The sequence below is a fragment of the Theobroma cacao genome, chromosome 1 (genome assembly GCF_000208745.1).
Source record: "Theobroma cacao cultivar B97-61/B2 chromosome 1, Criollo_cocoa_genome_V2, whole genome shotgun sequence".
Taxonomy (NCBI): Eukaryota; Viridiplantae; Streptophyta; class Magnoliopsida; order Malvales; family Malvaceae; genus Theobroma; species Theobroma cacao.
The window spans coordinates 25601371-25613952 of NC_030850.1; the positions used below are offsets into that span (position 1 = coordinate 25601371).

Genomic DNA, 12582 nt, shown 5'->3' on the forward strand with positions numbered 1-12582 from the left:
TCTGCTTCTTATTTGGAATTAGAGTTTGATATTCTATGCAATTTTGTAGATTTTGATTTGTTGGAATCGCAAATTCTCAGTGGAGATTGAAATAGTTGTATTGATATCGTGAATAGAATTAAAGATTTGCAAGATGATACACAATTCTCGATTTTTTTTCTTGTGTTCAAGTAGTGTTTTTTGGAGTATTTGAATTGTGGTGATGATTCTTTGGCTTTATCAGTTTTGCGGAAATAGGTTCCCACATTACACATGAGCAATGAGAAGATTCATGAATCAGCTTATAATATACTTTCATTGAAAGATATGGAGTTAGGTAAGCTAGATGAGGATGTTATCAGCGAACTTCAGAAAGGTTAGTGATAGAGCTAGAGAAATAGCTTCCTCCACCAATTGTTCTACTAGAGAGACAATTAGAATATTTGGCTGAAATTAGTGTAACAGCCTAAATTGATTCATGTATATATCACAATTTAGAGGATGTAGTCTCACTTTATGAGGGTCACTTTTGTGGCAAAGATCATATACCTACCAAAATAGTTCAAGTGTGCTTTTTGTTGCAGTTAATACTATTATTTCTACATAATTTGAATTTTATTTATTATTTCAAGAGATGAGAAAAAGAAAATACAAAGTGTAGAACACCATGTTTAAATTTGAATTTTTAATATGGTATTTTCTATTTTCTTATATTGTGTTGTTGAATGCCAAGTATTGGCTTGTCCATCATATTTAGCATGTTTATTTTTTATCAATTGTCTATTTTACATATTTTGTCATGGTTCAGCACCAAACTTATGATTTAGTGAAACAAATGCTGGGGTTAAATCCTAAATTCTAAATGAAGGGCTTTCAAATGACTTATTTTTAACTTTTGGCATCCACATTACCTTATCTTTTAACCCTATTTGATGATTAGATGATTCATAGATTAGCATTGGCATATGATATTGTGAGACCTCAACCCCTATAAGTTCATAACGAGGCATAGGCGTAATAACCCGAGCTAGGGGTAGTTTCGTCATTTCCTCTAATAAGTTCCTAGAAGGAAGTTTTCTGATATTTAAGGTCTAAATAAGCATAAAGACCAAATAAATGATGTATAATAATGAAAACACGAAGAAAACTAGTTGTGGCAATAATTTTCGCAATAGGGGCAAAATGATCATTTTGCACCCCGAGTCAAAATTTTTAAGTTTTCGTAAACTGAGTATATTTAGACCATTGTGGACTTGGCCTCAGTGTCAAAGAGTAAAAAGATTTCATAGAGGATTGGAGAAGAACAAGCTAACTTGCTAAGGGTATTTTCGTAATTTTAAGTGGAATAGAGAAGCTTGAGCTATAAATATCTTTTTCTTCCAACAGCTTTTTCATTCTCCAGTAGCTTCTTCTCCTTCTTCTTCTTCCATCTCACGTTGCTTCCATCCTCCATGGAAGCTTGATATGAAACTTTCACAACTTTCTCTCTTTAGCTCTAATTTTCATACCTTTGTGCCCTTTTGACTAGAACCCTTGTGCTCTTTCACTCTCTCACTTTAAAACCCACAAAAAGTCCTTGTTCAACACTTTCTCTCACTAATTGGAGGTTTTAGAGAGAGAAAGAGAGATTTTTCACATTTGTTTGGAAGCTATTGAAAGAGAATTCAACTACAAAGAAACCTTAAGGTGAATGATGAACTAGGCTTGGTTTGAAGTTGTTGATAATGGCTAGTAATTGGGATTATGAGCTGTTTTATTGTTGAGTTGTTTACTCATTTTTAGTGTGATTAGAGTAGTGCAAGGAATAGCCATATGATCTAGTTGGAAGCCAATTAGGAATGACTAGTAGAATTTGAATTAGAAACTAGCTTTTGGAGTGATATTAATGTAAATTGGATTGGTTGTGTTGTTGTGTGTGTATAGGTTCCAACAAGGCCTCACATGTCCATTTGGAGTATTAGTTGAGGTTAGAGTCAAGCAAAAGAAACAACAAGACCGGTGAGTAAACTTGCATTTCAAAGTATTTTTGGGAATGTGAATGTGTTTGCACAAGACATTAAATGATTTTATCAAACTTTTTCTTAAGAATGGGTGCCCTTGGGAACAAGCCCTTGATAAATTATCTTTGTGTTGTGATATGTGGCTATTATGGATTCATATACTGCTACATTATGTTGATATATATGTACATATAAATATATTGTTGTGTAATGATATTGACTCACCTATGTGCGAGTAGGGAGTGTGCATAAGCCGATGATGACCCGGTTATGTGCAGGTAGGGAGTGCGCATAAATCGGTGATGACCCAGCCATGTGCGAGTAGGGAGTGCACATGAGTTGATGATGATGATAGGTGTATATATATATATATATATGCATATGTAAATATGTGTGTTTTAGGAAGTTTATGAGTAATGGTATATGGTCGTAATGCATGTGAAATTTGACATGATGAATCTTGAGAAATTCCCATTTTCTTGTAAATTGATCTTTATTGCAGCACCAAATGGATTTTTTGTGCAAATGAGGCCCTTTTTTCACTTAGGTGCCCTGCTTCTCGCTGCAGCGAGAATGCTTTCCCACTGTAGTGAGAAACATTCTGTTTTGGCAGCAGAAAACTCGTTGCAATGAAAATAAATCTCGTTGTAGAGAGAAACTCTCGGCTTTTGGTGTAGTATGTTCACTTCAATGAATATTTTGGCCACCTTCCCGTCTGAACTAAGAAAAATGGTAAACATCAAAGTTGTATCCCTACCTCTTAGCTTTCTAATGGTCTAAAAATCAGGTCAATTGAACTTCTGTAGGGGGAGATATGTCAGAAAAACTGAAACACATGCAAACTGGTACTATTTATCACTGCAGCGAGAATGAACTTCGCTGCAGCGAGAATGAACTTCGCTGCAGCGAGAAACATTCTGTCCTGCATGCTACCCTATTCGATTTTTAACATATTTTTCACCCATTTAACTTCATGGATTAATCATGGGTTGTTGCAACACTATGAGGTTATTAATCAAAGTTTGAAATGAGGGGTTTTTAGTAAGAAATTAAATCAATTGCATTGTTTTTGAAACAAGTGCATCATGATTTCCAAATTCTTCCTATTGATTGCTTGTTCCCTTCTTATGTTCACTCACTGAGTTTTATACTCACATTTTTAAATTCATGTTTTCAGATTTGGAGGCAGTTGGGACCTAAATTGAGTTGCACACATATGCTCACTTTCTTGGTAGATACTATGGCATCTCAGTAGCCACATCTTCACTGTGGTCACTTCACTGGAAGTCAAGAGTCATTTTGTTTTATGAGTACGTTCATGTGATGTAAAATACTAAGATACATGTCTTAGACGAAATATGTATATTTTAATTGTTAATGCCACTATGAGTTAAAATGTTAACATCATTTTGGGTTTATATTAATGAAATTCTTGATTGCTATAGCCCATTATTAAAGTGATTATAAGTTGGAATTATGAAAGGTGACTTGAGAATAGTTGATGGGATGTTAAGCAAGATTACATAATAGGCCTACTTAGGCTTTATGGGCTATACTCGTTGGGCCCATACGCAAGTTATGGCCCGAAAATTTGGGTTGTGACAAAGGTGGTATCAAAGCTCTAGGTTTAGTTGAGTCTTAGGGATTCTCGTGTCAGTCAGCGAAGTTGTCAGAGTTAATGTAGAGTCTTGTCTATGGTTTGTGACTACAACACAAGTTATAGATAGGAGGCTATATGAACTCCTATTCCTAGCAACCTACCCTCATGATAACATTATGTAGAGATCATAAGTGTTGTCGTTGTCCAGGTTTGAGATGCCAGCCGAGACACAAACCATTATTGGAAAGATTTTTAAGCAAATGCTCCTAATGAAAGGCCAATATAATGATATATTCCTCCGACTAAGGATAGAGGGAGGTGGAGTTGAACTATTAAGTCCGTAATAGTTTATGCATTTGGTGGAATTATAATTTGAACCCATGGTTAAAAAAATTAAAATTAAAATTTTGGAGACTATGGATTGTATTTGAGGTCAATATAAGGAGGACGTACGATAAGGGTAATAAAAGCTGTATTTTGAGTGGAATGAATAGTGATTGTTATGACTCACTTGAGGTTATGAATTTAAGTATCGATGAAAGTGTAAACCAATGTTTATGTGCACGGAGGTAAGTGCACTGTGTTAATTGAGCTTGACATGCCCCTATAGAAATGGTGTGGGCTTTTGAAATATTTTATAAGCGTATAAGTGTTGAATATGTGTATAGTAGCTTAAATGGAGTTGGTTTTGATTTCAACTAAGTGATTGCGAGATTCCAAGGCTTGGATTGAATTATTGTGGTTTATGGTTATAATTGCATGAATTAGCTCAAGGGTGAAAATCACAGATTATTATAATTGATGTATGGTCATGAAGTAAAAGGCTAGTAAATGATCTACTCTAAGGATAAGCTTGAATTTTGCTATGCTTAGTGTGGAGCCAAAAGATTAAAGGACTAGATATGGATTTAGTAGTTTGAAATTAAATGACATGGAAATAACAAATTTAGTCTAAGTGTCATATGGAGTTCTATATAAAGATCGATATATGAATTGCTTTGAAGGTCAATTTAAAAATATATTTGGTTCAATATGCAACCTATGATGTAAATGATTTGTCTTGAATGTGACTTCTCCAAAGGTAAGGGACTTAAAACATGTGGATTTTCAGATATGCTCTAAGAGGAAGTTTCTGCATCCCAAGCTTAAGAAATTTTGATCTTATGACTACAAAGGCAAGATACAAAAAAATTATGTGAATTGTTTATCTTATAGATGTAATTGGTTAAGAATTGATGAGTAAAGTCAAGATCTCAACACTAAGTGGTGTACAATTTGATATATGTGTATCTAAGAGTAAATTTGGAGATCATTGATTAATCAATTTGCACTGAATGTTATGGTAAAGGTATGTGAATGCTTGTAGTGAAGTATGCCCAAAGTTAGATATGTTGAGACTAATGTTCCAATTGCAAACTTGTGATAGAAAGCTAGTTTTGCAAATTATGATTTTTATGACCATGAAAAATATGGAGGTTATCAATATGTAGGCATACACTTAGAGTTATACATCTTGTGTGTAAAACCCGACCCTATAAACACATGTTGTGACATACATGCACTGAGTAGCATGTTATTATGCTAGGAAAGCACCTAAGAATAGACGAAACTCGGTATCATACCTAACGGTACACTTGAGTTGATTTAACCTTGAACTAGTTCAAATAGGAATTGTAAGATGAAATTTAATATTTTATAGTCCAGGAATGACTAAAAATGATTATTCGGAGTTCGAGGGTTCATTAGGGGTAAAATTGAAAATTTTGATGTTTAGGGGCAAAAATCGTCATTTTGCCACCTAAGATAATAATTTGATCATGGAGTGAAATTTTTGACCAAGATTAACTATTTGGAGTATAATTTAATGATAGGAAGTGAAAATTTTCAATTTTAGCAATTTTCGAAACATAGGGGCAAAACGGTAATTTTGTAGTCCCGAGGTAAAAATCGTAATTTTCACCACCCAAAACTTGTCAAAATCATAGGATTTATTTATTTTTGGTATGAACAACTATGGTATGTTAAGTGGTGAAAAAATTGAAGTTTAAAAGACGAAATTTTGAAAATGGGCCAATGGGAAAGTGACACATGGCACTTTTTAATAATTTAATATTATTTTAATGAAAAGTCAGCCCATTTAAACCCCATTTTAAGTGATGGCCGGCCATAAGGGAGAACAAGAGAGAAAATAGAAAGGAAAGGAAGAAAAAAAGAAAAACCAAAGAGAAACAAGAAAATTCAAAGGGGAATTAGTGTTTTTCGCCCGTTTACGCGTCTAACGGTAAGATTTTTCGACTTTAGCTTGATTTCTACCTTTCCTATGCCTTTGTTTCCATTTAGCATGCTTGAGGAGAGAGATCGAAAAGTGACATCAAGGGCTGGCCGAAGTTCAAGGGGGCAAAAATTGAAATTTTTAGGTTTTGATTTTTAGTTAAATTGATAGTTTTAGTTAGTTAAATGTGTTTAGAAATTAAATTGGGCAAGAAAGCATTAAATTTTCACAATACCCACCCTTGGCCAAATCTGCAATGAGGTACAATGATGATGATCTGATTTTTATTCTAAGAGAAATGAAGAGAAAATGATGAAAAATGGTTAAATGTGATAAAAAACAAAGTAGAAAATTTATCGAGTTAATGTCCCATTTTTGGCCGAATTTTCCAAAGAGGAAAGTGAACTGATTTTGGTGATTTTAGAAGGTTATTGGCTGATATTTAATGGTTAGAAATGTTGGAGAGAGAATGGGACGATTTAGAGCTAAAATGGAGCGCGTTAGTAATTTATCGGGTAAAGTACCAAAAATAGGTTAATACTACGTTTAAGCCGTTTTAGGCTATTGCATTTCATACCATGCATTAGTATAGGATTAAAGTCAATTATATAGTGATTTAGCATCAATGTGGTGAATTGGGTAAATTTTGCAATGTGTCCAGGAGGAGAGCCTTCCGGTAAAGGCAAGGAAGTCGTACTCGACCAACAGTGATCGGGGCACCTAGGAAGCATTTCATTTGTACAAACGGTGAGTAAACCTATTATTATTGTAAATTATCTAGAGTTTATTTTTAAATGCTCTTTATGTATTTTATGAAATGAAAATGAGATTAAAACAGGATTTTTAATCTTTTAGAAATAAATGTGACAAATAAAAATATATTGTGTTGATTATGAAATTGAGTAATTGGAGGCTACAAATTGACTTGAAAAATATATATTTTCCTAGGAATGGCTTATGAGAAATGAGTATATGTGGCTATATTTTGTGAATGCATTGGGAAATTTATGTAAGTTGTTTTACTATGCAGGCTGGATAAATAAATAAAAGCCACGTTATACTGTCGAAATTTTATTAAAATTGGTGGGTTAGTCACTGCAGTGACGGGTTTCCGTGGACTGCCTATTAGAGGGGCACGGTAAACCCAGTTATATAGTTACTCCGGTTGTAGAGGCGAGGAGGGTAACTCCCGGGGTAGTGTTAGAGTTCACTTCACGTCGAACCCCCACGTGAATGTGTAACTCGGCCAACGCCAAGGAACGACTTGTTTTCAAAACTAGAATGTGTTTAACATGTAAATATCTTAACAACCTTGGCGGACTCGGTTAGATGCCTCGGCCAAGGTATCCCCGAGGACTAGATTTTGGCTTGAGCCATGTTTTTAATAAAGGTTATAAGCCTTGACAACTGTTTTGGTAAATTACAAATGTTTTATGGTTTAAGAAAGAAATTGAAAACCTTATGAAATGGTTTGTGATTTGTTGTTTAAACTTGCCTCCATTTTACTCGCCTTTAGATATTTATGATAATGTCTGTTTACTCATTGGGATTGCAAAATCTCACCCACCTCCTTTCCAAACATTTCAGGCCTGTGGTAGCTTGTAGATATCCGATTTTGTCGAGGATTCCAGTTGACCCCTCTATCCCACAGACAGTAGGTTACTATCACCAATACTGGGTGTATTTATGGGCCACTTGTCATTGTAATTATTATTGTACATTATAACTTTGTAAATTATTGTATGTATGAATTTATTTTATTCTCACGCTACAAAAATTATTTATGTATAGTTCTATAAAAATTGTTTTATAAGAAAATGAAATATATTATCAAATATTTTTATTTAGTTTAATTAGCCAACTTTTCACTCTAAATGAATGATTTAGATTTGAAAAATTTATTTTTAATCGGCAGTGGATATTTTTCTACCATACGTTGTATCTTTATCAAGTTTCAAAATTTTCTAGTAAAAATGACCAAAATACCCCTATGTGGCAAAAATTTTATTTTGATTGTTTTCGATCTAAAATAGTTTATATTTTCTTAAAACTCGATATTTAACAACGATTGCTCACAGGAAAGGCAAGAAACTGATTCGTTAGCCTTGCGAGGTTCCAATTGGCATTCCAGATAATGAGTGTCAATTGAGACGTCGTGGCGGTTGTCATGGGTCCGAGGGAGGTTTCGGGTCATGACAATTCAGTTGGTATCAGAGCTTTTGGTTTAAAAACTTATGGTTTTGAAAAAAGTTTTTGATTTTTAAAGTTCTTGAATTTAAAGTTATTTTAAAATAATTTACAATGTCAGTGTGGCCCAGTTAATATTAGTTAGTTGCATGTAATTGCATATAGAGTCTTTAGTAGTCTAAACCAATTTCGTTCTTTTTGTAGACCATTATACCTCCTCGACGTGAGCTACCACCTAACACTAGATCTACCGGTGGGGAAGAGGTCGCCCTAGATAGAGTCGGTCGGATTCCATAGAAGAGGAGTCGGTTGCATCTTCTTTTAGAGCAGTTCCTACTGCTGAGTCTATTGACATTCCTGTACCTCCTCCACTACCTGTTGCTACTCCTAGCGTACTTGCCATGTCACCCAAGGCAGCTCAGGCATTAGCGGCTTTTCTCGCTGCTCTTACGGGCCAGACTCAGGCTGGTCCAGTTCCACCCGCTGATTTCCCTATAACAGCCCCAATACCACCACCTTCTATTCCACCCCAAACAGCGGACGTCTCCATTTCTAAGAAATTGAAGGAAGCTAGATAGTTGAGTTGCGTCTCGTTTACTGATGAGTTGGATGCGACCGCAGCTAAGGATTGGGTTAATCAAGTTTCGGAGACTCTTTCTGATATGAGATTAGATGACAATATGAAGCTAATGGTGGCTACTAAATTACTAGAGAAGAGGGCTCGTACTTGGTGAAATTCGGTGAAGTCCCGTTCCACTACTTTTCAGACATGATCTGACTTCCTCAGAGAATTTGATGGTCAGTATTTTACTTACTTTCATCAAAAAGAAAAGAAAAGAGAATTTCTGAGCTTGAAACAAGAAAATCTAACTGTAGAGGAGTATGAGACTCGTTTTAACGAGTTGATGTTATACGTGCCGAATCTGGTGAAATCTGAGCAGGATCAGGCTAATTATTTGGAAGAAGGGCTCTATAATGAGATCAGGGAATGGATGACAGTGACTGGTAGCGAGCCACATAAGGAAGTCGTGCAGATGGCCTTACGGGTTGAGAAGCTTGCCATTGAGAATAGACGGATCCGAGCTGAGTTTGCAAAGAGAAGGAATTCGCCTACGTTCTCAAGTCAGTCTTCAAAGAGAAGCAGAGATTCGACATCTATTGCAGGAAGTACTACCTCAGCGTTTGTGGCATCCACTAGACCTCCATCTCAGCAGTCACAACCAAGATCTTCTAGATTTGATCGGCCAGTGATGAATATACAGAGGGGGACTTTAGGAGGATTGGACAGATGCCGTAATTGCTGAAGATTTCATGTTGGGTCATGCAGACAGCCTGTAAAGTGTTTTCAATGAGGCCAACAGGGGCATATCAAGAGAGATTGGCCTCAGTTGAGATGGGGTACAGTAACTACTTCTACTCCTTTGACTCATCCTAGTATACCACGGAGAGACACTTCGGGATCACAATCTAGACAGGGCCCAATGATATGATCAGGCATGGGGAGTAATACCCCAAAGCAGCCATCTTCCAAACCGCAGCCCCAAATTTCGACCAGGGTCTTTGTAGTACTAAGGATGAAGCCCGAGTTCGACCTAGCACAGTGACAGGTACTATGATTGTGTTTGATAGAGATGCACATGTTTTAATAGATTAGGGTTCTGATAGATCATACGTTAGCATATCATTTGCATCATTCTCAAATAGGAACCTGTCACCATTAGAGGAAGAGATTGTAGTGCATACTCCTCTAGGTGAACGGTTAGTAAGAAATACGTATTATAGAGACTATGGTATTAAAGTTGGGGAAGAAGAATTTATGGGTGATTTAATCCCTTTGTATATACGGGACTTTGATTTGATTTTAGGTATGGATTGGTTGTCCACTCATCGAGCAAAGGTGGATTGTTTTAAGAAAGAAGTGATTCTCCAGAGTTCAGAGGGAGCAGAAGTGGTATTTATGGGGGAGTGTCGAGTATTACCGTTTTGTGTAATCTCGACCCTCAAAGCTTTGAAATTGGTGTGAAAAGGATATCTGACATACTTGGCTTACGTGTTTGATATATCGAGGGAGGAACCTAAGTTAGAGAATGTCCCCGTAGCAAGTGAGTTCCTTGATGTATTTCCTGATGAATTACCGGGACTTTCTCTCGATCGTGAGTTTGAATTCACCATTGACTTGATTCCAAGTACTGCCCCTATCTCTATTCCTCCATATAGAATGGCTCCGGCAGAGTTGAAGGAGTTGAAAGTACAATTGCAAGAGTTGGTGGACAAGGGTTTTATACGCCCTAGTATATCTCTGTGGGGAGCACCAATTTTATTTGTGAAAAAGAAAGACGGTACACTTCGGTTATGTATAGATTACCGACAACTTAACAGAATGACCATTAAGAACAAGTATCCGTTGCCGAGGATTGATGATCTTTTCGATCAATTACAGAGAGCTATAGTGTTTTCTAAGGTTGATTTAAGGTCTGGGTATCATCAATTGAGGATTAAAGAACAGGATGTACCCAAGACAGCGTTCAGGACTCGGTACGGTCATTATGAGTTCTTGGTCATGCCTTTCGGGTTAACTAACGCACCGGCAGCTTTTATGAATCTCATGAACAGGGTGTTCCACCCTTACTTGGACAAGTTGGTTATTGTGTTCATTGATGACATCCTGGTTTACTCGAGAGATAATTATGAGCACACCACCCATTTGCGTATAGTATTACAGACTTTGCAGGAAAGACAGTTGTATGCAAAGTTTTCGAAGTGTGAGTTTTGGTTACAGGAAATGGTATTCTTGGGACACGTAGTATCGGGAGCTGGAATATATGTTGATCCCAAGAAGATAGAGGCAATTTTACAATGGGAGCAACCTAAGACGGTGACGGAGATTCGTAGTTTCCTCGGATTAGTTGGTTATTATCAGAGGTTTGTTTAGGGGTTTTCCTTAATAGCAGCTCCTTTGACCCATCTAACTCGTAAGGGAGTTAAGTTTGAGTGGGATAATGTTTGTGAGAATCGATTTCAGGAGCTAAAGAACCAGTTAACCTCCGCTCCCCGTTTTAACACTTCCTGTTAATGGTAAGGGATTTGTAGTATATAGTGATGCCTCAAAGTTGGGGTTGAGGTGCGTATTGATGCAAGATGAAAAAGTTGTGGCTTATGCTTCTAGACAGCTAAAGAGGTATGAAGAAAATTACCCTACCCATGATTTAGAGTTAGCAGCAGTGATGGTTGCTTTAAAAATCTGGAGGCATTACTTGTATGGTGAGCATTGTCGGGTATTGACAGATCACAAGAGTTTAAAATATTTGCTCACTCAGAAGAAGCTTAATTTAAGGCAAAGGCGATGGTTAGAGTTGATAAAAGATTATGACTTGGTGATAGACTATCATTTGGGAAAGGCGAACGTTGTAGCTAATGCCTTAAGTCGTAAGTCTTCATCGTCTTTAGCAGCATTTCAGAGTTGTTATTTTTCAGCATTATTAGAGATGAAATCTCTTACAGTTCAGTTGAGAAATGGTGAAGATGGATCCTTATTGGCAAGCTTCATAGTGCGACCTTCGTTACTTGATCAGATCCATGATATTCAAAGCTCTGATGATGAGTTAAGAAAAGAAATTCAGAAACTGACCGATGGGGGAGTCAGTGAGTTTAAATTCGGAGAGGATAACGTATTGATGTTTAGAGACCGAGTTTGTGTTCCTGAGGGAAACCAGCTAAGACAGGCGATCATGGAAGAAGCCCATTCATCTGCCTATGCATTACATCCTAGAAGCACCAAGATGTATAGGACTATTAGGAAGAATTATTGGTGGCCAGGTATGAAGCGAGACGTAGCAGAATTTGTAGCAAAGTGTCTCGTATGTCAGCAAGTTAAGGCGGAGCATCAGAGGCCAGCAAGTACACTTCAGTCTTTACCTGTTCCTGAGTGGAAATGGGAGCATGTAACTATGGATTTTGTTTTGGGACTGCCGCGGACACAGAAAGGAAAGGATGTAATTTGGGTGATCGTAAATCGGTTGACTAAGTCCGCTCACTTTTTAGCTGTCCATAGTACATACTCTATTGAGAAGTTGGCTTAGCTCTATATAGATGAGATTGTGAGGCTACATGGAGTTCCCGTTTTTATAGTGTCAGACCGAGATCCTCAATTCACTTCTCGATTCTGGCTGAAATTTCAAAAAGTTCTCGGAACCAAATTGAAATTTAACATTGCTTTTCACCCACAGATAGATGGTTAGTCAGAGAGGACTATCCAGACTATGGAGGATATGTTGAGGGCTTGTGTCATGGATTTTCTTGGGAGTTGGGATAGACACTTGCCGTTAGTGGAATTTGCTTATAACAATAGCTTCCAGTCTAGCATCGGTATGGCACCGTACGAAGCTTTATATGGAAGGAAATGTCATACTCCACTTTGTTGGGATGAAGTGGGTGAAAGAAAGTTAGTTAGTGTGGAATTGATTGATCTAACTAATGACAAGATCAAGGTTATACGAGAGAGGCTAAAGGTAGCCCAGGATAGGCAGAAGAGCTATGCAGATAAA

The 12582-nt window shown here is 36.8% G+C and overlaps 1 pseudogene; it reads left to right on the forward strand.

Annotated features, from left to right (window-relative positions):
• The window catches only part of LOC108661400, a 25315-nt pseudogene continuing 12985 nt past the window's right edge, over positions 253-12582 (forward strand).